Source organism: Sturnus vulgaris, chromosome 24 (genome assembly GCF_052056855.1).
Source record: "Sturnus vulgaris isolate bStuVul1 chromosome 24, bStuVul1.hap1, whole genome shotgun sequence".
Taxonomy (NCBI): Eukaryota; Metazoa; Chordata; class Aves; order Passeriformes; family Sturnidae; genus Sturnus; species Sturnus vulgaris.
In genome coordinates this window covers 593,664-617,777 of record NC_142266.1, presented here as the reverse complement: position 1 = coordinate 617,777, position 24,114 = coordinate 593,664, and positions in this window count along the sequence as shown.

Here is a 24,114-nt window from a genome sequence, read left to right as displayed (position 1 = left end):
GTGCACGCCCTAGGCGGGCTTGGGCAGAAGCAGCGTTCTCGAGCTCTTGGCTGCCGGCACACTGCTGGCTATGTGGCGCCCCTGCAGCCGCTTCGGGCCCCTGCAAGTGAATGCGGCGCCAGGCGTAGGCGTGGGCGAGGGCGGTGAACGAAGCGGCACAAGTGCCGTGCTTGTGTGCACCACGTTAGATGCTACTAGGAGAGGAAGGTGGTTGACTCTCGCTTGCCTTCCCAAGTGCCCTTAGCAGTCGGAAGGAGCAAGCTGAAGCACTGCTGCTTGTGCTGCTCCTTGGTTCCCTTGCAGCCTGCTCTGAAAGCATTGGCGGTCACTTCTAGGCGCCGAGTTGCACACACACAGCACCACGCTAAGTGCCGCGGAGAAGGGAAATCTAGAGTGCAGCGAGGAGCTGGACGTGGCTTACGTGCAGTAAGGAGAAGGTGAACCTAAGCACTGCCTCTTCAATCTGCTCGCCTCTGCTCTGGTAGTAACTTTTGCAAGTCGGCAAAGGGAGCCGCAAGTATGTAGAACGGAGGGCAGCGAGACGCCGTGCATTATGCGCCCTTTCAGGGCTGCTGCCAGGGGGCTACTTTAAGAACACTTTTTTCTTCCTCGCGTCCCTCTCGCTTCTCTCTAGCTGCATGGAGTACAGCACAGCGAAGGAGTGAGGACGGGCGCTGCCCCAGCTTTTGCCCTGGCGTGCAACGGCTGTGTGCTGCTTTTCCAAGCAGCAAGAGCACTGAGACGTGAAAGCGATTGTGAAGGAGCTCTTTGGCTGCTCGATTGCTCTTCGCTGCACTGCGCCGCTCGCAAGCGGCTTCGTTCTTCGCCTTCTGCGGTCCGGAGAGAGCTGAACTGCAGCGGTCAGTTTCAGCTCTGCCCAACAGCGTGTTCTCAGTTCTGCGGGCAAGCACGCCCTGTTGCCTTGGCTGCGAGTGCAAATTCCCTAGCGAGCATTCACTCAGTGCAATGCATCCAGAAAGACGCTCTCGCTCGTCTTTCAAGAAGCTATACCTAACAACAGAAGCAGCAGAGGCACAAACTGGATGACGAGAAGGGACAATGTAGAACACGTCTCTGTCCTGGCACATTGTCGTGTGCGATATGTCCCTCCGGGTTTTCGGTCCTTGCGAAGCTCTATGTACTGCGAGCGCTGCTACTTGCAGCTGAGAAGGACCGCGGAGCTAGCAGCGAATTCGGAGAGCGCTAAGCACGAAGTCAAGAAGCGAGACGTGTCCCTGCAACGCGGTGCTAAGAGCAGCTTCCTGGCGGCGGGGGCGAGCTCCGGCCACAAGACATTCTCGTCGTAGCAACGGATCTCCGTGAAGGGCGTAGGCGAAAAGCTTTCGTTTTCCATTCGAACTGCGAGAGAGGCAGACTGTTACACAGAGCTCTGAGAACAAAGGTGCACGCCCTAGGCGGGCTTGGGCAGAAGAAGCGTTCTCGAGCTCTTGGCTGCCCGCACACTGCTGGGTATGTGGCGCCCCTGCAGCGGCTTCTGGCCGCCGGCAAGTGAAAGCGGAGCAAGGCGTGGGCGAGGGCGAGGGCGGTGAACGAAGCGGCAAAAGCGCCGTGCTTGTGTGCACCACGTTAGAGGCTACTAGGAGAGGAAGGTGGTTGACTCTCGCTTGCCTTCCCAAGTGCCCTTAGCGGTCGGATGGAGTAAGCTGAAACACTGCTGCTTGTGCTGCTCCTTGGTTCCCTTGCAGCCCGCTCTGAAAACATTGGCGGTCACTTCTAGGCGCCGAGTTGCACACACGCAGCACCACGCTAAGTGCCGCGGAGAAGGGAAATCCAGAGTGCAGCGAGGAGCTGGACGTGGCTTACGTGCATGAAGGAAAAGGTGAACCTAAGCAGTGCCTCTTCAATCTGGCCGCCTCTGCTCTGGTAGCAACTTTTGCAAGTCGGCAAAGGGAGCCGCGAGTATGTAGAACGGAGGGCAGCGAGACGCCGTGCGTTATGCGCCCTTTCAGGGCTGCTGACAAGGGGCTACTTTAAGAACGCCTTCTTCGTCCTCGTGTCCTTCTCGCTTCGTTCTAGCTGCATGGAGTACAGCACAGCGAAGGAGTGAAGACGGGCACTGCCCCAGCTTTTGCCCTGGCGTGCAACGGCTGTGTGCTGCTTTTCCAAGCAGCAAGAGCACAGAGAAGTGAAAGCGATTGTGAAGGAGCTCTTTGGCTGCTCGTGTGCTCTTCGCTGCACTGCGCCGCTCGCAAGCGGCTTCGTTCTTCGGCGTCTGCCGTCCGGAGAGAGCAGAACTGCAGCGGTCAGTTTCAGCTCTGCCCAACAGCGTGCTCTCAGTTCTGCGGACAAGCACGCCCTGTTGCCTTGGCTCCGAGTGCAAAGTCCCTAGCGAGCACTCACTCAGTGCAATGCACCCAGAAAGACGCTCTCGCTCGTCTTTCAAGGAGCGATTCCTAACAGCTGAAGCAGCAGAGGCACAAACTGGATGACGAGAAGGGACAATGTAGAACACGTCTCTGTCCTGGCACATTGTCGTGTGCGATATGTCCCTCCGGGTCTTCGGTCCTTGCGAAGCTCTATGTACTGCGAGCGCTGCTACTTGCAGCTGAGAAGGACCGCGGAGCTAGCAGCGAATTCGGAGAGCGCTAAGCACGAAGTCAAGAAGCGAGACGTGTCCCTGCAACGCGGTGCTAAGAGCAGCTTCCTCGCGGCGGGGGCGAGCTCCGGCCACAAGACATTCTCGTCGTAGCAACGGATCTCCGTGAAGGGCGTAGGCGAAAAGCTTTCGTTTTCCATTCGAACTGCGAGAGAGGCAGACTGTTACACGGAGCTCTGAGAACAAAGGTGCACGCCCTAGGCTGGCTTGGGCAGAAGAAGCGTTCTCGAGCTCTTGGCTGCCCGCACACTGCTGGGTATGTGGCGCCCCTGCAGCGGCTTCTGTCCGCCGGCAAGTGAAAGCGGAGCAAGGCGTGGGCGAGGGCGGTGAACGAAGCGGCAAAAGCGCCGTGCTTGTGTGCACCACGTTAGAGGCTACTAGGAGAGGAAGGTGGTTGACTCTCGCTTGCCTTCCCAAGTGCCCTTAGCGGTCGGATGGAGTAAGCTGAAGCACTGCTGCTTGTGCTGCTCCTTGGTTCCCTTGCAGCCCGCTCTGAAAACATTGGCGGTCACTTCTAGGCGCCGAGTTGCACACACACAGCACCACGCTAAGTGCCGCGGAGAAGGGAAATCCAGAGTGCAGCGAGGAGCTGGACGTGGCTTACGTGCATGAAGGAAAAGGTGAACCTAAGCAGTGCCTCTTCAATCTGGCCGCCTCTGCTCTGGTAGCAACATTTGCAAGTAGGCAAAGGGAGCCGCGAGTATGTAGAACGGAGGGCAGCGAGACGCCGTGTGTTATGCGCCCTTTCAGGGCTGCTGACAAGGGGCTACTTTAAGAACGCCTTCTTCGTCCTCGCGTCCTTCTCGCTTCGTTCTAGCTGCATGGAGTACAGCACAGCGAAGGAGTGAAGACGGGCACTGCCCCAGCTTTTGCCCTGGCGTGCAACGGCTGTGTGCTGCTTTTCCAAGCAGCAAGAGCACTGAGAAGTGAAAGCGATTGTGAAGGAGCTCTTTGGCTGCTCGTGTGCTCTTCGCTGCACAGCGCCGCTCGCAAGCGGCTGCGTTCTTCGGCGTCTGCCGTCCGGAGAGAGCTGAACTGCAGCGGTCAGTTTCAGCTCTGCCCAACAGCGTGCTCTCAGTTCTGCGGACAAGCACGCCCTGTTGCCTTGGCTCCGAGTGCAAAGTCCCTAGCGAGCACTCACTCAGTGCAATGCACCCAGAAAGACGCTCTCGCTCGTCTTTCAAGGAGCGATTCCTAACAGCTGAAGCAGCAGAGGCACAAACTGGATGACGAGAAGGGACAATGTAGAACACGTCTCTGTCCTGGCACATTGTCGTGTGCGATATGTCCCTCCGGGTCTTCGGTCCTTGCGAAGCTCTATGTACTGCGAGCGCTGCTACTTGCAGCTGAGAAGGACCGCGGAGCTAGCAGCGAATTCGGAGAGCGCTAAGCACGAAGTCAAGAAGCGAGACGTGTCCCTGCAACGCGGTGCTAAGAGCAGCTTCCTCGCGGCGGGGGCGAGCTCCGGCCACAAGACATTCTCGTCCTGGCAACGGATCTCTGTGAAGGGCGTAGGCGAAAAGCTTTCGTTTTCCATTCGAACTGCGAGAGAGGCAGACTGTTACACGGAGCTCTGAGAACAAAGGTGCACGCCCTAGGCGGGCTTGGGCAGAAGAAGCGTTCTCGAGCTCTTGGCTGCCCGCACACTGCTGGGTATGTGGCGCCCCTGCAGCGGCTTCTGGCCGCCGGCAAGTGAAAGCGGAGCAAGGCGTGGGCGAGGGCGAGGGCGGTGAACGAAGCGGCAAAAGCGCCGTGCTTGTGTGCACCACGTTAGAGGCTACTAGGAGAGGAAAGTGGTTGACTCTCGCTTGCCTTCCCAAGTGCCCTTAGCGGTCGGATGGAGTAAGCTGAAACACTGCTGCTTGTGCTGCTCCTTGGTCCCCTTGCAGCCCGCTCTGAAAGCATTGGCGGTCACTTCTAGGCGCCGAGTTGCACACACGCAGCACCACGCTAAGTGCCGCGGAGAAGGGAAATCCAGAGTGCAGCGAGGAGCTGGACGTGGCTTACGTGCAGTAAGGAAAAGGTGAACCTAAGCAGTGCCTCTTCAATCTGGCCGCCTCTGCTCTGGTAGCAACTTTTGCAAGTCGGCAAAGGGAGCCGCGAGTATGTAGAACGGAGGGCAGCGAGACGCCGTGCGTTATGCGCCCTTTCAAGGCTGCTGACAAGGGGCTACTTTAAGAACGCCTTCTTCGTCCTCGCGTCCTTCTCGCTTCGTTCTAGCTGCATGGAGTACAGCACAGCGAAGGAGTGAAGACGGGCACTGCCCCAGCTTTTGCCCTGGCGTGCAACGGCTGTGTGCTGCTTTTCCAAGCAGCAAGAGCACTGAGAAGTGAAAGCGATTGTGAAGGAGCTCTTTGGCTGCTCGTGTGCTCTTCGCTGCACTGCGCCGCTCGCAAGCGGCTTCGTTCTTCGGCGTCTGCCGTCCGGAGAGAGCTGAACTGCAGCGGTCAGTTTCAGCTCTGCCCAACAGCGTGCTCTCAGTTCTGCGGACAAGCACGCCCTGTTGCCTTGGCTCCGAGTGCAAAGTCCCTAGCGAGCACTCACTCAGTGCAATGCACCCAGAAAGACGCTCTCGCTCGTCTTTCAAGGAGCGATTCCTAACAGCTGAAGCAGCAGAGGCACAAACTGGATGACGAGAAGGGACAATGTAGAACACGTCTCTGTCCTGGCACATTGTCGTGTGCGATATGTCCCTCCGGGTCTTCGGTCCTTGCGAAGCTCTATGTACTGCGAGCGCTGCTACTCGCAGCTGAGAAGGACCGCGGAGCTAGCAGCGAATTCGGAGAGCGCTAAGCACGAAGTCAAGAAGCGAGACGTGTCCCTGCAACGCGGTGCTAAGAGCAGCTTCCTCGCGGCGGGGGCGAGCTCCGGCCACAAGACATTCTCGTCGTAGCAACGGATCTCCGTGAAGGGCGTAGGCGAAAAGCTTTCGTTTTCCATTCGAACTGCGAGAGAGGCAGACTGTTACACGGAGCTCTGAGAACAAAGGTGCACGCCCTAGGCGGGCTTGGGCAGAAGAAGCGTTCTCGAGCTCTTGGCTGCCCGCACACTGCTGGGTATGTGGCGCCCCTGCAGCGGCTTCTGGCCGCCGGCAAGTGAAAGCGGAGCAAGGCGTGGGCGAGGGCGAGGGCGGTGAACGAAGCGGCAAAAGCGCCGTGCTTGTGTGCACCACGTTAGAGGCTACTAGGAGAGGAAAGTGGTTGACTCTCGCTTGCCTTCCCAAGTGCCCTTAGCGGTCGGATGGAGTAAGCTGAAACACTGCTGCTTGTGCTGCTCCTTGGTCCCCTTGCAGCCCGCTCTGAAAGCATTGGCGGTCACTTCTAGGCGCCGAGTTGCACACACGCAGCACCACGCTAAGTGCCGCGGAGAAGGGAAATCCAGAGTGCAGCGAGGAGCTGGACGTGGCTTACGTGCAGTAAGGAAAAGGTGAACCTAAGCAGTGCCTCTTCAATCTGGCCGCCTCTGCTCTGGTAGCAACTTTTGCAAGTCGGCAAAGGGAGCCGCGAGTATGTAGAACGGAGGGCAGCGAGACGCCGTGCGTTATGCGCCCTTTCAGGGCTGCTGACAAGGGGCTACTTTAAGAACGCCTTCTTCGTCCTCGCGTCCTTCTCGCTTCGTTCTAGCTGCATGGAGTACAGCACAGCGAAGGAGTGAAGACGGGCACTGCCCCAGCTTTTGCCCTGGCGTGCAACGGCTGTGTGCTGCTTTTCCAAGCAGCAAGAGCACTGAGAAGTGAAAGCGATTGTGAAGGAGCTCTTTGGCTGCTCGTGTGCACTTCGCTGCACTGCGCCGCTCGCAAGCGGCTTCGTTCTTCGGCGTCTGCCGTCCGGAGAGAGCAGAACTGCAGCGGTCAGTTTCAGCTCTGCCCAACAGCGCGCTCTCAGTTCTGCGGACAAGCACGCCCTGTTGCCTTGGCTCCGAGTGCAAAGTCCCTAGCGAGCACTCACTCAGTGCAATGCACCCAGAAAGACGCTCTCGCTCGTCTTTCAAGGAGCGATTCCTAACAGCTGAAGCAGCAGAGGCACAAACTGGATGACGAGAAGGGACAATGTAGAACACGTCTCTGTCCTGGCACATTGTCGTGTGCGATATGTCCCTCCGGGTCTTCGGTCCTTGCGAAGCTCTATGTACTGCGAGCGCTGCTACTCGCAGCTGAGAAGGACCGCGGAGCTAGCAGCGAATTCGGAGAGCGCTAAGCACGAAGTCAAGAAGCGAGACGTGTCCCTGCAACGCGGTGCTAAGAGCAGCTTCCTCGCGGCGGGGGCGAGCTCCGGCCACAAGACATTCTCGTCGTAGCAACGGATCTCCGTGAAGGGCGTAGGCGAAAAGCTTTCGTTTTCCATTCGAACTGCGAGAGAGGCAGACTGTTACACGGAGCTCTGAGAACAAAGGTGCACGCCCTAGGCGGGCTTGGGCAGAAGAAGCGTTCTCGAGCTCTTGGCTGCCCGCACACTGCTGGGTATGTGGCGCCCCTGCAGCGGCTTCTGGCCGCCGGCAAGTGAAAGCGGAGCAAGGCGTGGGCGAGGGCGAGGGCGGTGAACGAAGCGGCAAAAGCGCCGTGCTTGTGTGCACCACGTTAGAGGCTACTAGGAGAGGAAGGTGGTTGACTCTCGCTTGCCTTCCCAAGTGCCCTTAGCAGTCGGATGGAGTAAGCTGAAACACTGCTGCTTGTGCTGCTCCTTGGTCCCCTTGCAGCCCGCTCTGAAAGCATTGGCGGTCACTTCTAGGCGCCGAGTTGCACACACGCAGCACCACGCTAAGTGCCGCGGAGAAGGGAAATCCAGAGTGCAGCGAGGAGCTGGACGTGGCTTACGTGCAGTAAGGAAAAGGTGAACCTAAGCAGTGCCTCTTCAATCTGGCCGCCTCTGCTCTGGTAGCAACTTTTGCAAGTCGGCAAAGGGAGCCGCGAGTATGTAGAACGGAGGGCAGCGAGACGCCGTGCGTTATGCGCCCTTTCAGGGCTGCTGACAAGGGGCTACTTTAAGAACGCCTTCTTCGTCCTCGCGTCCTTCTCGCTTCGTTCTAGCTGCATGGAGTACAGCACAGCGAAGGAGTGAAGACGGGCACTGCCCCAGCTTTTGCCCTGGCGTGCAACGGCTGTGTGCTGCTTTTCCAAGCAGCAAGAGCACTGAGAAGTGAAAGCGATTGTGAAGGAGCTCTTTGGCTGCTCGTGTGCTCTTCGCTGCACTGCGCCGCTCGCAAGCGGCTTCGTTCTTCGGCGTCTGCCGTCCGGAGAGAGCTGAACTGCAGCGGTCAGTTTCAGCTCTGCCCAACAGCGTGCTCTCAGTTCTGCGGACAAGCACGCCCTGTTGCCTTGGCTCCGAGTGCAAAGTCCCTAGCGAGCACTCACTCAGTGCAATGCACCCAGAAAGACGCTCTCGCTCGTCTTTCAAGGAGCGATTCCTAACAGCTGAAGTAGCAGAGGCACAAACTGGATGACGAGAAGGGACAATGTAGAACACGTCTCTGTCCTGGCACATTGTCGTGTGCGATATGTCCCTCCGGGTCTTCGGTCCTTGCGAAGCTCTATGTACTGCGAGCGCTGCTACTCGCAGCTGAGAAGGACCGCGGAGCTAGCAGCGAATTCGGAGAGCGCTAAGCACGAAGTCAAGAAGCGAGACGTGTCCCTGCAACGCGGTGCTAAGAGCAGCTTCCTCGCGGCGGGGGCGAGCTCCGGCCACAAGACATTCTCGTCGTAGCAACGGATCTCCGTGAAGGGCGTAGGCGAAAAGCTTTCGTTTTCCATTCGAACTGCGAGAGAGGCAGACTGTTACACGGAGCTCTGAGAACAAAGGTGCACGCCCTAGGCGGGCTTGGGCAGAAGAAGCGTTCTCGAGCTCTTGGCTGCCCGCACACTGCTGGGTATGTGGCGCCCCTGCAGCGGCTTCTGGCCGCCGGCAAGTGAAAGCGGAGCAAGGCGTGGGCGAGGGCGGTGAACGAAGCGGCAAAAGCGCCGTGCTTGTGTGCACCACGTTAGAGGCTACTAGGAGAGGAAGGTGGTTGACTCTCGCTTGCCTTCCCAAGTGCCCTTAGCGGTCGGATGGAGTAAGCTGAAGCACTGCTGCTTGTGCTGCTCCTTGGTTCCCTTGCAGCCCGCTCTGAAAACATTGGCGGTCACTTCTAGGCGCCGAGTTGCACACACACAGCACCACGCTAAGTGCCGCGGAGAAGGGAAATCCAGAGTGCAGCGAGGAGCTGAACGTGGCTTACGTGCAGTAAGGAAAAGGTGAACCTAAGCAGTGCCTCTTCAATCTGGCCGCCTCTGCTCTGGTAGCAACTTTTGCAAGTCGGCAAAGGGAGCCGCGAGTATGTAGAACGGAGGGCAGCGAGACGCCGTGTGTTATGCGCCCTTTCAGGGCTGCTGACAGGGGGCTACTTTAAGAACGCCTTCTTCGTCCTCGCGTCCTTCTCGCTTCGCTCTAGCTGCATGGAGTACAGCACAGCGAAGGAGTGAAGACGGGCACTGCCCCAGCTTTTGCCCTGGCCTGCCTGTGCTGCGCCTTTAGCTGCACACCAGAACAATGGCATTTCTTACCCGCAAGTTAAAAAGGGCTGTAGTGTAGCCTTAGGAATGGCAAGTGCCTAGGCATTAAGTTGAGCGACCACGTATGAGGGAGTCTTTAGAGGTTTCCTCCCCCATGGCGCAGGTTTATTCTCATTTTCGTGCTGAACTGAAAAGTCCGGGCATGGCAAGTCTGCCCTGCCTTGTGCAGAGACGAACACAAATGTGGGGCTATGATCCTCTGTGTTCGGAGCTCTGCTTCTGGGTGTGTGGGCCGCCATGAGCCCGCAGCAGCCGCCGAGGACAGTGTGGATTGTGGATGAGGCTGGGCTGGCCCCCCGCCCCCCCGCTGGTCTGACAGCGGCAGGAGCTGCGTCGGAGCGGCATCGCCTGAGGGCCCCATGGGGGGCGGGGAGAGAGCCGGGAGTGACCCCGAGCGACACCGGAAGCGATATCCGTAGGGCCCGGAAGGCCAGCGTTGCCATCGAGTTTGGCCGGTAGGAGGCTTCTAAGGTGCTTTGAAAGGTGGAGCTTCTTTGCTCTAGGACAGTCTGGGAGAGCTGAGGGTGTCCAATCTGGAGAACAGAAGGCTCCAGGGAGACCTTCGAGCCCCTTGCAGTGCCTGCTGGGGCTCCAAGATAGCTGGGGAGGGACTTTGGAAAAGGTTCTGGACTCGCAGGACAAGGGGGAATAGCTTCAAACTGCCAGAGGGCTGGGGTAGATGGGATATTGGTGTTATGAATGATGTTCTATTTTTCTCAATTTATCAAGCAACAAGATTAAATTTAATAGTAAGTTTTTAATAGTAACAAAATGAATACAATCAAAGTATTGGAGATGACAATTAAAGTATTGGAGATGAAACAATCAAAGTGCATATATTTAAGAATATACAAAATTTGGCAGTAAGTAATTTAGTATAATTGAGGTTCGTATAAAGCATAAGCAAAACCGACCGGGGAGGGGCCCCCCTCCGACCGGGGATACGGGGAGTGGCTCGCCATTCCTCACGTATCAAAGCATCCAGGCTAACAATCCCACTTATATACTGTAGGCTACAGAAGTTTCTAGAAAGCTCCTCCTAGTTTCTATTCCTAAGATCTACGTAACTATACTGCACGGCGCATGCTCTACTAATGGGTTGGGGGTCTCTTATCCTTTTAAGGGTCTTATTTCCGGTGAAGGCTCATCATCATCATCAGTGACCGAGGTGTGACCTGCAGGTAGCGCAGGCGCCCTGTGTGACTGAGCAGATGTTTTCCATAACATGACTTTAATTAAGTCCCATGCTTGTGATCATTCCATTTTTGACAGCTTCAAGGTTGAAGCTGTATTTCTAGATGCCGCTTATCAGACCTTCGTCCTTCGACTATTCTTATCTGACTTTCTTCCAACCTCCTTCTTCGACTCCCAACATCTGTAAGATGTCTTTTATCCTGTCTCACCCATCTCCCCCTTCTCACTCTGTAACAATTGTCTTCTATTGATCTAAATACAATTTTGTTAATATAGTTACAACTTAATTAGCACGAATCACATTTATCACAATTCCCCCATTTCTCTTTTTGATTATATTGATTCGTGCTCTAAAAAGTTGCTACTTGGTATCGTCTATGTTTCTTTATACTAGCTTCTAATTTTTCTAACATTTTTCATGTGGCATTCAGCTTTTCACACTTTTTCTCAAATTTGGTTAACATTTCTCATGCCAGGGTATTCTCTTTGCATTCAGTCACTATTTTCTCGATTTTTCTCCTTCGAGTGCAAGTGGATTGTGCTTTCAGTACTATCAAGGAATTTAATTTTTTTTTTTTTTCTGTTGATTTTAGATCCATGGGCATGGCTGTAAGTTGCATTCCTTGAATTACTGAGTGGATTAGTTTGATTAGATAGGATATCATGCAAGGCAGAAACAATAGACTTAGAACACAATAGCATGAATCCTAATTTTTTTCACCACACACCCTCAAAAAGATTATTCCACCAGTCAGCTTTCAGGATAGAATTCCATTTTTAAACTGGTACATGTGCTACTTTTTCGCCAGCAAGTTTGGTGATGGTTTCCCCGTGGTCATCCATTTCCACACAGCACTCAGATTCATTAAACCTCCTACAAACTTCTCTTTCTTCTGCCAACAGATAGTCTAGGGCAATTCTGTTTTGATATACAAATGCTCGCATTTGTGAATGCTGTTTGGCCAACAACTTTAAGGCGTCCGCTGTGTGGTTTGAGACGACTTCCACTACGGCCTGGAGCCTTATCAACCGGTTTAATAGGTAAATTGGAGTTCTATATCCCCAAGACCCATCCTGAGCCCAAGTAGCAGGTTCATAGTATGCTATAATTCTTTCTGCAGGCCATTCTTCATCTTTCCATTTTTGGTTTCCTCCCGCCATCGGAAAGTCGAGATTTAATTCTTTTTTTTTTCTTTCTAAGGTTTCATAAAGTGGTGTTCCTAGTACATCGCCCTTAGACCTTGGTATGACAAAGAAGGAGGGTCGTATAATCCCTAAGGTACAAGTTCCCTCCCATTTTCAGGGTAGTTCACTATGCTCGTTGCCCACAAATCCAATATATTCCATCAGGGGCTTTCCATCTTTCTTTTGTATTTTCTGGTTGTTCCCAATAAGATTTCAAGTCTTTTATGGATTGGTAGGGGTTAGCTCCAGAACTGTTATGCCAGCACAAATTAGTTTGATTATTCCACTTGCAATTCATTTCTTTTGCTATTCCCCAATATCCAGTAGGACTCTTGGGTCGCCAGGTCTTTGTGTTATTGTCTGAATTTACTACTAAAGTAGATAGGCAAGGAGTATATCCTACCACTTCAGTGTATTTTCTCCCTTCCCGAGTTATACAAACTGTTCCAATGACTTGATGACTCAGGACCCAGCCTTCAGGCCGTCTTAGGGTCTTAGAAATTTGTGTATGATTCCATTTTAAAAATTGTTCTGGAGCCAAACCCTCACCTCTCCATGGCCATCTTTCAGCCATCCTAAGTCCTCCACAAACAAAACATTTAGATAACCCTAATTCGGTGGCAATTTCTTGCATCAGATCTACAAACAAATTTTTGTTTGAAGTTGGCAAATCCCAGTCGCTATAGTGCTGTTTTAATTGTTTATACAGCTCATCCAGTTCTTCTAACTCTTTCTTTTTGATTATTTCCCTATCCTTCATTGTTTCTTTTTGTTTTCCAATTAGTTTTTTCTTTGACCCTTTTTCTTTTTCATCCTTTTCAAAACACAAAAAATGTTCGTATCTAGGACCGAGTTGATTATCATTAGGGTAAGGAGCTCGTCCCTTGAATCCCAAATTTTTTCTTACCCAATACAATTTTGAACTTTTTACACAAATTTCTAAGAAGCTGTTATGATCATAACAAGCTGCACTAATATATGGGTGTGCCACAGATACTGATTCCATCTTATTCTTGACCCACATGGATTGATTGCATTTGTCACAGGGATCAGGAAGGGTTCGTGTCTTTATTTCTGCTTCTTGAGTGGTTTGTCGTCTTGTAATTTGTTCCTGCATGGCCTGTTCTTTTCCATTCCATGCAGTCTTACGGTTCTGGCCAGCTGCTAGGGGTATTATTGTAAGCACCATGAAAAGAATCCTCAGGAATTTTAACTTTCTACTTGTCTCAAGGCCCCTTGGGTTGCAGCCAAGGGCCGAGATGTCCATCTTCTCGGTAGCAAAGTTTTTATCCTGGGATTTCTTTTTCTTTGGTACCCTTGGCCTCATAAGGTTCGCACGATCTATTTTAACTTTTTCTGTTCCAAAGATGGCACAAAATATTTATAGTTCTGCAGCACTGCCTTATCTCTTTCCCTAGATTGATTAGCTAATAATTTTTTTTTTTTTTTTTTCCAATTTAGTAAAGCTCCGGAGATATGCCAACCACAACAAAATTACACTATTTCAATTAAATAATTCTTCTTTTTGGTTTTCTAAACCTTATTTTCCACCAATAGATATACTCGCGATGCCAATTTGCTGGTGAGACGTATTTACTACGTGGCACATAGACTTCTTCTCCACAGCAATTGCCAGTTATGATACTCTGATTTATAATATTTTGGATTGCTTGTTCTTTAGCCTGCACAAAAGTTAATATGGCAAGGAGTAGTTGGTCCTGATTCTCTATTAGTTGTATTGTGGCATAAAAGGTCCCGTTTTCATGTCTTAATGGTTTCCCATAGAAGTCACTAAAAAATCTTTCTGTTGTTAGCTGATCATGCATACGCCCTGAACAACTGAAACAAAGCAATTGTCTCTCTTTTTCTTTTGCCCTAGTTACTCTCCACCATGAATTAAAAACAGCAAGTGCAAAGAATACAAATCCATGGGCGGCATTCTAAGCCATGAGTACGACATTGCCAATGTTCTAATTGTTTTTGGGCCTCCTCAATAATAGGTGTTACCAGTCTCTTTCTCTTGAGTGGTAGTTCTTCAAATAAATCAGTTAATGTTGACTGTTGGAGGCTTTTGGAGAAATTTTTCAATCCTCCTGGGCTGTTTTCATTGATCAACTAGGTGTCTGATTCTTTCTCATCAGCGCTGTTCTGCCTTCAGGTTCAATGAGGTTGCAGCAGGCAGTTAATTCAGGATGTCCAGACTTTGATAATGCACCTTTTAAAACAACTTTAAACTGGTATTTCAAACAGCAGTAAAATAATATTTTTTTCACTGCACATACAAAAATCACATTCTCCCTTGGTCCCAAAGTACAGTGGTTCTATGCTAACTCTATATGGACTGTAGCTTTTGGCACCCAGTACCCTCCTTAGCTTCATTCGATTTATTACAAATTGAGTAATTTGTTTTTTAATAAAATTTTACAAAATGGTCACAAAGTGCTCTCGTGCCCCAGTGAATCCCCCCATGTGAGCTGTCTGGGATTTGTTGGGCCAAAAGTCCTGGCACCGCTCTTTTACTATTGGGCAGAAGAATTTATCCTTTTTTCAGGGTTACCCCCAGCTTCTTCACAGCCTCCACTTCTGCCAAGGAAAAGCATGTTGCCCCACCCTGTGCTTTTGCTTCCCAAAAAGCCACACTCACACTGCCGTTTTCTCCTAGGGCTCCCCCCTGCTTTATTATCAGCCAAATTGTTTCTTTTTATTTTATGATGCTTGTATCTTTAAATAGTCTGTTCAGTTGGTGTTGAATATTGAATTCTGCAGCTTTAAGACTGATTCCAGGAGTGAAAGAGGAGAGAAAAAGTGCAGAATTAGTTATCAGAAACTACACTGACTCCCCCGCATTCCTGCTCACAGACCTAGTTGTCTGCAGTGGACAGCGGGAGAGAACTCTCTTTTGCTTTTTGGTTAGGTTTTTTTTTTTTTTTTTTTTTTTTTTTCTTAACCAATTAAAGTAAAAAATTCCCTGGAGTCTGTTTTTCTTCTTTTTTTTTTTTTTTTTCTTGAATTATTCAATTTTGCTCTGGACTGAAAACCCAAGAAAGCACTGGAAGCTCACACCGTAGCCCACCTAGCCTGGCCTGGGCCAAGGCATTTCCCAGCACTGAAGGAACTGATACCAGACTAAGTAAGTTAAGCTGCAACTTACAAAAAAACCTTCTTTTGAATCTGTCATCTTTTTGAAACAATAAGAAGTTTTGTTGTTTAATATTGTTCATTTTTATACTGAAAAGTGTTTTGCCTGTTAAATAAATAGTTATTTTTTCCACTTCTCTCTGAGGAAATATTTTTTTTCTTTAACTAATTAAAAAAAGATTGCTTAAATTTGTTTCTCAGAAAAATTCTATTCAAAAGTTTCTTTCTAAATTTACCTTAAACTAAAACAAAGTCCTTGTGTCTACTAAAAATATGATTTCTTCATTTTGAGAATCTACTTTCAGCTTTATCAAGGGGTCTTCTGGTATTTTGGTTCATATTAAATAAATGAGCTCCTGACCCCCCCTTAGTTTTCTTGAATTAATATTTTTTTCCTGATAAATTCTTTGTGTTTGTGGCTGTTTGTATTTCTTGGATTGCTGTTATTAGAATCCTGGCTTTAATTTTCTTTTCCTCATCTCTCCGAACATACACTTCTTGTGCTTCCTTTAACAACTCCTGAAGCTCTTATCCTGCTAATCTTCCAATTTTTCTAATTTTTTTCCTGATGTCCCCCCCTAAGACTTAGCTACAAATTGTGTTTTCAAAAGGACCTGCCCTGCTGGTGTATCGGGGTCTATGCTTGAGTATAACTGCAAATCCTTTTCTTTTTAGTCTCTTTAACCATTCTGCCAGGCATTCATCTTTCTCTTGGTGCTCACTCAGACATTTCCCTATATTTTGTCCTCTGGGCATTGCTTCCTGAATACCTTGGATAATCATTTACCTGAAATCTCTCATATTTTGCCTATGTTCTACCTCCTGATTATTACAATTTGGATCTGCCATAGGCCATTTCTGATCTCTTTGGTTTGGCTTCTAATGATCTCTATTCTAAGCCTGTATTCCTGACTATCTAATCATTTCTCTCTTCCACTGTAAACAAGATTTCTAAAATAGACTGCAATTCCACTCAGGTGTAAATATTCAGTCCTAATAACTGATCTAGTTTCTTTGCTACCTCAATATGATCTTCTGGCATCCTGCCCATCTCTTTCTTAAATTTCTTAAAGTTCCTAGTATTCAGGGGAACACTCATGTAACCAATAGGTCCCTGTCCTGGGGCCAGATTTGCCATTGGAACCTCTCTAAGAGGGTATAATCTATCTTCCCTTCCTGCTTCCTCACTCTCTTTGTCACTTTCTTCCTCTTGTTCCCTTTTGCCTCTAGTTCTGTGTGCTACTGGCTCGACTTGAATAAGGGGTGCATTGGGGACCAAGGGCTGAACAGGCTGGACAGGCTGTCTGTATGGGGGTGGGAGGTGATTTAACGAGTCCCATGGCTTTAGCCAGTCCCTTCTTGCTGCCCGTCCTTTAGTTTGCAAAGGGTATAACGAATAACCTTCTTTTTCTTGCCTTTGAACTATAAATTTACCCCCCACACACTTTTTGGAAGCCACAAAGCAGCATATTCACTTTTTTTTTTCCTAATTAAAACGTTGTTTTGAACTCATATATAGATTTAAAACCTGACAAATCTAATCTTCAAATGATTTAAACTCTGGCCAGTACAAATTATTTGCACAAATCTTTTCTCCACTCAAACATACAGTACTGTATAATTTTCTGCTTACTTTTTCTCTTTGGGATTCCCTTGTACTTTAGTATTGTAACACTATCCTCAGGGGGCTGTCCTGAGGAATCTCGCTCCCCTTCTGGGAAATCCCCTCTCGGTTCCCAGGCACACCGGGTTCTCGTGAACTATTCTCATAATTCACAACCCCTGGGTCAGAGATTTTACTTTTCTTCTGACCCATCTCTGGCGGCAACATTTCCCTTGCTCTCTCTCATTCGTTCTGCGGTTCAACTCCTTCGCTTAATATACCAATCTCACTTCTTTTGCCAAACACTTGTTTCCTACCTAATTCCTTCTTTTCCTTTTATTCTCTCCCCAACCTCACTTTCTGGCCATTCTCCACAATCCTTTCTTAATCACATACTGAAACTTCCATCTATTATCCTCCCAACAGATAGTTGAACCTGGTTCATTTACTCCCTTCTTAAATCACTTCTTTCGAGCATCAGCTCCCTTCTCAAAGACTTTTCTCGTGAGTTCTCGGGCTGGGACTTTCCCTCCCAGTCCCTCCCGGGGTATTCACTCGCTCTCCCCTTTCAGACATTCCTCACTCACACACAAGCACACAGCCGCCCCCTTTACCCAACCCCGTGGTACTCACACAGCCCATTTTCGCACAGGGTTCTTGTGCACAAGACGTTTTACGGGCACCTTTCCCTTTCTGCCGGCGTTCTCACGGGAGCCTTCTTCTTCTGGCATGCCTCCTTGTAGCTAGCTTCTTTTGCTTATGCTTTATTTTAATTTGGAACTCCTTTTCCAAGAGAGCCTGGTCTAGCCTTGGGACCACCTTAACAATTGGTGGGGAGCTCCTTCCCAAAACTACCCATTCTTCACTTGGACTGGAGTTCCCGGGTTTCGGCACCAAATTGTTATGAATGATGTTCTATTTTTCTCAATTTATCAAGCAACAAGATTAAATTTAATAGTAAGTTTTTAATAGTAACAAAATGAATACAATCAAAGTATTGGAGATGACAATTAAAGTATTGGAGATGAAACAATCAAAGTGCATATATTTAAGAATATACAAAATTTGGCAGTAAGTAATTTAGTATAATTGAGGTTCGTATAAAGCATAAGCAAAACCGACCGGGGAGGGGCCCCCCTCCGACCGGGGATACGGGGAGTGGCTCGCCATTCCTCACGCATCAAAGCATCCAGGCTAACAATCCCACTTATATACTGTAGGCTACAGAAGTTTCTAGAAAGCTCCTCCTAGTTTCTATTCCTAAGATCTATGTAACTATACTGCACGGCGCATGCTCTACTAATGGGTTGGGGGTCTCTTATCCTTTTAAGGGTCTTATTTCCGGTGAAGGCTCATCATCATCATCAGTGACCGAGGTGTGACCTGCAGGTAGCGCAGGCGCCCTGTGTGACTGAGCAGATGTTTTCCATAACATGACTTTAATTAAGTCCCATGCTTGTGATCATTCCATTTTTGACAGCTTCAAGGTTGAAGCTGTATTTCTAGATGCCGCTTATCAGACCTTCGTCCTTCGACTATTCTTATCTGACTTTCTTCCAACCTCCTTCTTCGACTCCCAACATCTGTAAGATGTCTTTTATCCTGTCTCACCCATCTCCCCCTTCTCACTCTGTAACAACTGTCTTCTATTGATCTAAATACAATTTTGTTAATATAGTTACAACTTAATTAGCACGAATCACATTTATCACATTGGAAAGGAATTCTTCCTTGTGTGGGTGCTGAGGCCTGGCACATGTTGCTCAAAGAGGCTGTGTAGGAGCCCCATGGCAGGAAGCGTCCAGGGCCAGGCTGGAGCGGACATGGAGCAACCTGGACTAGTGGAAAAGTGTCCCTGCCCATGTCAGGATGTGGGAAGAAGAGAATCTGTCTCTAAGGTCGCTTCCAGTCCAAACCATTCTGGGATTCTAGGATTCATGGAAGGCCCTTTTCCAAGTGAAGTGTTGTATCTCTTGGCTCCCAGCTTGTAGTTGCCAGTTCTTCTGGAAGCAGGCGTGGCGAAGCAGCTGTGATGAGCCATGGGTTCTCAATAGGACGAGTGTGATATATTTGCAGAGAGGAAGGCTGCAGACAGATCTTCAAGGTCCAGGTAAAACAAGCAAAGAATTGAATAAAAGCCAAAGGTTGGTTGTGTTAGTTTGCTGGCTGTTGAAATGGCCCCAGGTCATTTTCAACATTTCTAATTTGGATTTGTTTGAGTAAAAAATGAATGTGTTACCTCCAGCGTAGGCTCTCCAATGCATCTCCATGTGCTCCCATCTCTTTGTTGTATATCGGGTTCTATTAACTGAAGACAGAATCATAACACAGTAGTAAAACATTTAGAGGTGTAGTTAGCCAGCTTCAGGAGTTTTCAACTCTGCTGTTGACTTTTCTGGTAACTGTAGGCAAGGCAACACAATCCAGTTACTCCACTTTTGCTCTCTGAGGAAAAGGTGATTTTTATTTTTTTTTTTTTTCTTTCTTCTCATTTTGAAAATAGCCTTGAATGAAGAGAGTTATGCATGTGGCATGTAGGATTCATTATTTTACTTTTCTCTTCTGCTGTCTTTCGCATACTAGTCTTTTTAAAATTTTTTTGTCGCTGTTCTCCATTCAGTAGGTTTGAAAGAATTCTAATTGTTGAGATGATGGTTCTTTGAAGGCTCACTTAGCCCACCTTTTGGGTGAAGGAAAGAAGAAGACAAGGTCCTCTAGGAAGAGTAAAAAGCATACTTTCAAGAGACATTCAGAGATGTCTGCTGATGCCATGCAATTACCGTGTAATCAGCAGAAATGTGTTGGAAAAACACCCATCAGTGACTTCACAAGAAAGCCACACTCAAGACAGGTAAAGAACAGAAGCATAAAACCCCAAAGGTATGAAATGGACAGATTTTCATTGGGAATGAGCAACTCCTGAATTCTTGGTTCTAGAACTAGGGGCTTGTAATAAATAGACTGTCTCCTTGCCAAACGTAAACTTGGTGTCATGATCTGCTCACTACCCGTTGAAGTGCAGGGCTAGTAGACTAATATTTGCCATGGCAGGCATATTGTATGGCTTTCCTGTTAAAAAGAAATTGGTTTTGCTCATAGCAATCTAGATATGTACCCAGTCTGACACCTATTTTTTAGGCTATATTTCCAAGTAAATGGCTTCCACGATGATGCAGTAAGTTTATGTCATGAACAGGAATGAAGTGATTGCATGCATCCTTTTTTACCCTAAGCCAGCTGCTGAATAATGAGACAGAGACTCTCACTGACGCCAAGGAGTGCCCGTGCTTTTGGGAAAAGCACTGGGCAGATAAAGCCTATTTCCACATTTCTTGCTAGCGTCTCCTTCAAAGTTCATGGGTTTGCTCATCTTTTAGAGCTGTTCTAGATGTCTTTGTAGTTTACATGTACTAAATGTAGCAGGTATTGCTTTCATGGCGTCCTACTAGATTTGAAGTTGGGATCTACTCAGGCTTCAATGTCTCAGAAGAAGCAACGTTGATTCTTTGAATTCCGTTCTTGAACGTGAGAATGCTACTTATGTAGTTAATGAATTAATTAAATCGAATTCACTTGAATGGAAAAATTGTCTTGTTCATGTAGATTTTAACTTGGGAAATTGATATTTGAGTTCTACTTTTCCTTGTTGTTGCTTTTCTGTATTCTTTGATTGCACAGATAGCAGATGTACTGACCAAGTATTGTGTGAAACTGGAGGAAATGTCCTTCCTCTTGGCAGCTGATGTTCACAAGCTCATTAACGCTAAGGCCATGGTAAATGTTTTACCTGGGGCAAGATAGCAGTCTGAATATTCCTAGAATGTCTTTCTTTCCCCAGATGAAATTCATTTTTTTCTGCCTATCAGTCACTGAAATATAGAAGAAATTTCTACTTGGCAGGGTATTGGTTATCATTTGTGTTCTTTTCTCCCCTCATTTTCTGTAGAAGAGACAATTTTTGGTTTGTTTTTGCATGTTGAAGCAGAGGAAGAAGAAGATGAGGAGAGGATTCCTTGTAAAAGTGAAGAAAATGAGCATGCAGAACAGGGACTAAGCATTATGCAGGTAAGCGAGCAAGAGAATAAGTTTGAAAGTGAAAGCAGTTTTGTCCAAAAGAAGGAGGAATAGGACGTCTTTTTGCTGAGAATGAATAGAAAGGTTTTTTGCATTTAGTTTGTATACGAAGCGCACAGGGCTCTAGATCCTTTTGTGGGAAAATGGAGTGTGTAAAGTTGCCAATCATTTTGGAGCGAATTTGGAGGGTGAATTTGGGGTGCCAGGTGAATTTTGGGTCGAATTCTGGGGATTTGGGGTTTCCCAGGTGAATTTCTGAGGTGAAAAGGTTCAAAAAGGTTTTTTTTTTGAAAGCAAGTTAAAGCCAGAAGGTTATTGAAAATTAATAGATGTGATGCAAGTAGGTAATATGCAGACGATACACAGCGAGACAAATCATGGGAAAAATACAGTGGTAACACATGAGTGTGTGAGGATGGGATCAGTATAGCTAAGGCTCAGTTGAAGCTGAATTTGGAAAAGCATGCCAAAACTAAGAATAATAAAGGCACCTACGGGTATTTCAGTGGGAAAAGGAAGATGAAAAGAAACCTATCACACCTCCCCTATTCCCCCCCCACCCCCATAAGCCAGACAGGACTAGTGACAACAGACAAGGAGAAGGCTGAGGTACTCAACAAGTGTTGGTCTCAATTTTTACTGCCAGTCACTATTTCCACATCTCTCAGGTTATTGGACTGGTGGACTTGATTCTAACCCATAGTAGCAGGTCAGCTTTCAGACCACTTGAGGAACCTGAGCATGCAAGACCATGGCACCCACCCAGAGGCATGTCAGGGCCCTGAGAGAACTGGCAGCTGTAGTTGCTAAGGTGCTTCCTCCATCATATTTGAGAAATCAAGGCAACCAGCTGAAGTCTCCAGACACTGTGTTGTATTGACTCCAATCCTCTTGGTCTTTTTTGTAAATCTTAGAGCTCTGAGTCAATTTCTGCAGAGGATTCCCAATGCAGTTTCAAAAATGGAATCTTTGTTACTGGTCCTCCTGTTGATCTTGGATATTTCCATTTTCTGCACTCCTTTATTTTCGAAACATTTGTAATGACTGAAAAGAAAGCTGAGACGAGGCATTATGCTCTTTCCAGTGATAGAAATGGACCTGTATTCTTTTCAGACAAATATATTTTTGCTGTGTCTAAGCACATGTGCATACCTGTGTTTGATTTATGTGTCCAGGTTTTGGCAATGGGGCAGCCACAGGGCCATCCTGTGACAATGGCCCAGGTGCTGCCCCGTCCCGCTTTCTTCCAACTGGCTCCACTTCAGCATGTCCTCCCTGCTGAGAGAAGAGGCTGGGACAGCACCTTTACAAATGTGACTTTCTGGGGTTTTTTTGTTTCGTTTTGTTTTGTTTTGTTATTTTTAAAGTTACTAAAAACCTTCACCCTGATTTTTTGTGTTGGGTTTGGGGCTTTTTTTTCCGGTTTTGGGTGGGTTTTTTGGTGGGCTTTTTTGGGGGCTTTTTTGTCTCTTTGGGGATTATTGGTTGGGAGTTTTTGTGTGTTTGTTTGGTCTGCTTTTTTTGTTTGTTTTTTTATTACGGTTTTGTAGAGTTTTTTAAGCAAATTGATTGGAAAACTGAATAGTCCTCCACTATAGTCTCCTGGATTCACCTGAGACTCTTCCTAGGCATCTCCCTGATCCTTTTTGCAATGAGTCTCACATCATTCTCCTGAAGAAACTGTCTGCTTATGGTTTGCATGGGTGGGCTGTTTGCTGGGTGACAAACTGGGTGATGGCCAGGCCCACAGAGTGGTGGGAAATAGAGTTCATCCAGCTGGTCCCCAAGGCTCAGTCTTGGGCCCAGTCCTGTTTAATATCTTGCTCAGTGATCTGGACAAGGGGATAGAGTACACGCCCAGGAAGTTCACAGATGATGCAAAGTTGGCTGGTAGCGTTTTTTTTCTTCTGGAGGACAGCAGGCTCTGCTTCTTCTTCCTCCTGTTCCGAGGTCGCTGCTCCCTCTTCATCCCTCATTAAGTGTGCTGATTTTGTCACTTGGATGAGAAAACAAACAATTTTAGCAACAATACTGGTGGCAGGGTACAAGAAAGGAAGAGTTCACATGAATCCCCCCCCAACAACAGACAATACCTGATGGCTCCTCTGCCCAGCTTACTGACTACACCGCAACCCATTGTCCCCCAAAGATACTCCCTTCTCCCTGCCCCCAGCCATGATGTGAGATGGAATAGAATAACTAAGATTAAGATTCTCCCTATATAACTCCATCATACTTCGATTCTGGCAAAAACAATTCTTGAAGTTCTATCATTTCAGATCATTTGAATTTGAATTGGCATACTAAAAGGTCTAGCCAGAAACTCACGACAATATTAATAGCCCATTCTAGAATGTCCGAGATGATAGACACTTCTTTCAAGAGAATGTGATACCTCACGTGACTTCTCCAGAATTTAAATGAACAGCGGGAGTAGTCTACAAGATTCTTGCTGCCATCTGGAGTTCCTGGTTTTTGGCTGGTCTATGTAAGCCAACCAGCTATTCAGCAGAGGGAATATTAGTGTGATACTTGATGGTATGTGAGATGGAACACAGTAATTTATGGCTTTTTGCATAGTGATGAAGCTGTAAAGAAAGCTCCGTAATGCTCTGACAAGGAGGCTGCTGGACTTCAAGCAGCAAAGGCCCAAAACGAACCAGTGAAAAGGTGTCATTGAAAAAAAAAAAAAAAAAAAAAAAAAAGCCAGGTGGGGAGCAAAGTGATACTTAAGGGCAGTTTACTGAAAGAGGAAATCTAGTGAAAAAAAGGTCCAAGAGTGAAGGAATAACAGGGAAAATGAAACTAAGGAAGGAAATCAATCTCAGCTAATCATTTCAGAAGCTAACAAGTTGTCATTGCAATGATGCATAAAGTGAGAAATTATAAATATGTCTGCGCCAAAATCTGAATTATGAACTTTATTGCATTCTGTCTTTCACGGAATCATACAACAGTCTGTGATTAAAGATCACCTAGTCCTACTTCCTTGCCAGGTAGATCTTACAGTAGATGAAATTGCTCAAGACTAGCCAAACTGATAAGGAGCACTCTCAATGATGGGGCATCCACAACTTCTCTGGAACAGCCGTTTGAGTGTCTCACCAGCTTCATTGTAGAAAAGCTTTTCCTTTTAGCCAATCTAAACCTAGTCTCAGTTTGAAAGCATGTCCCCTTGTCCTTTCTCTGCAAACCTTCCTAAAAAGTCTTTCTCCATTTGTCTTATACCCTCTTTACATATTCAAAGGCCACAATACTGTCTCTCCAGAAACCTCTCTTCTCCAGGCTAAAAGATCCTATTTTTCACAAGAACCAGGTCATAAACTGAAATGGAAGACATCTCAGGAGATCAGATCATCCAACAGCTCAGCGAAAGAATAGCTCTGAAGTCAGATCAACTAGCTTAGGGCTGTGTCTGTTTGAATTTTGAAAATTAGCAGGACTTGAAATGCTTCAAGGAAGAGAACTCTGGGTGGCTCCAGAAACAGCCTGAGAAACTCGAGCAAACTCGAAACCTCAGAAACTACCACTGCTTTCTCTCCCTCAGCCCAAGCAGTCCCAAAGAAGAAGTGTTCCCAGCAGGCTGGGATAGCACGCATATACACTACATATACATGACAGGCATCGCCAGCAGCCACATCCTGCTCCTTTCTGTGGCTGGCAAGAGTGAGACTGGATGTTTACATGTGGGCAACCTGGGTCCCTCCAGCACCTCAGACACTCAGCCTGCCCAGTGACCCCACTGAATTCCAGTATTCG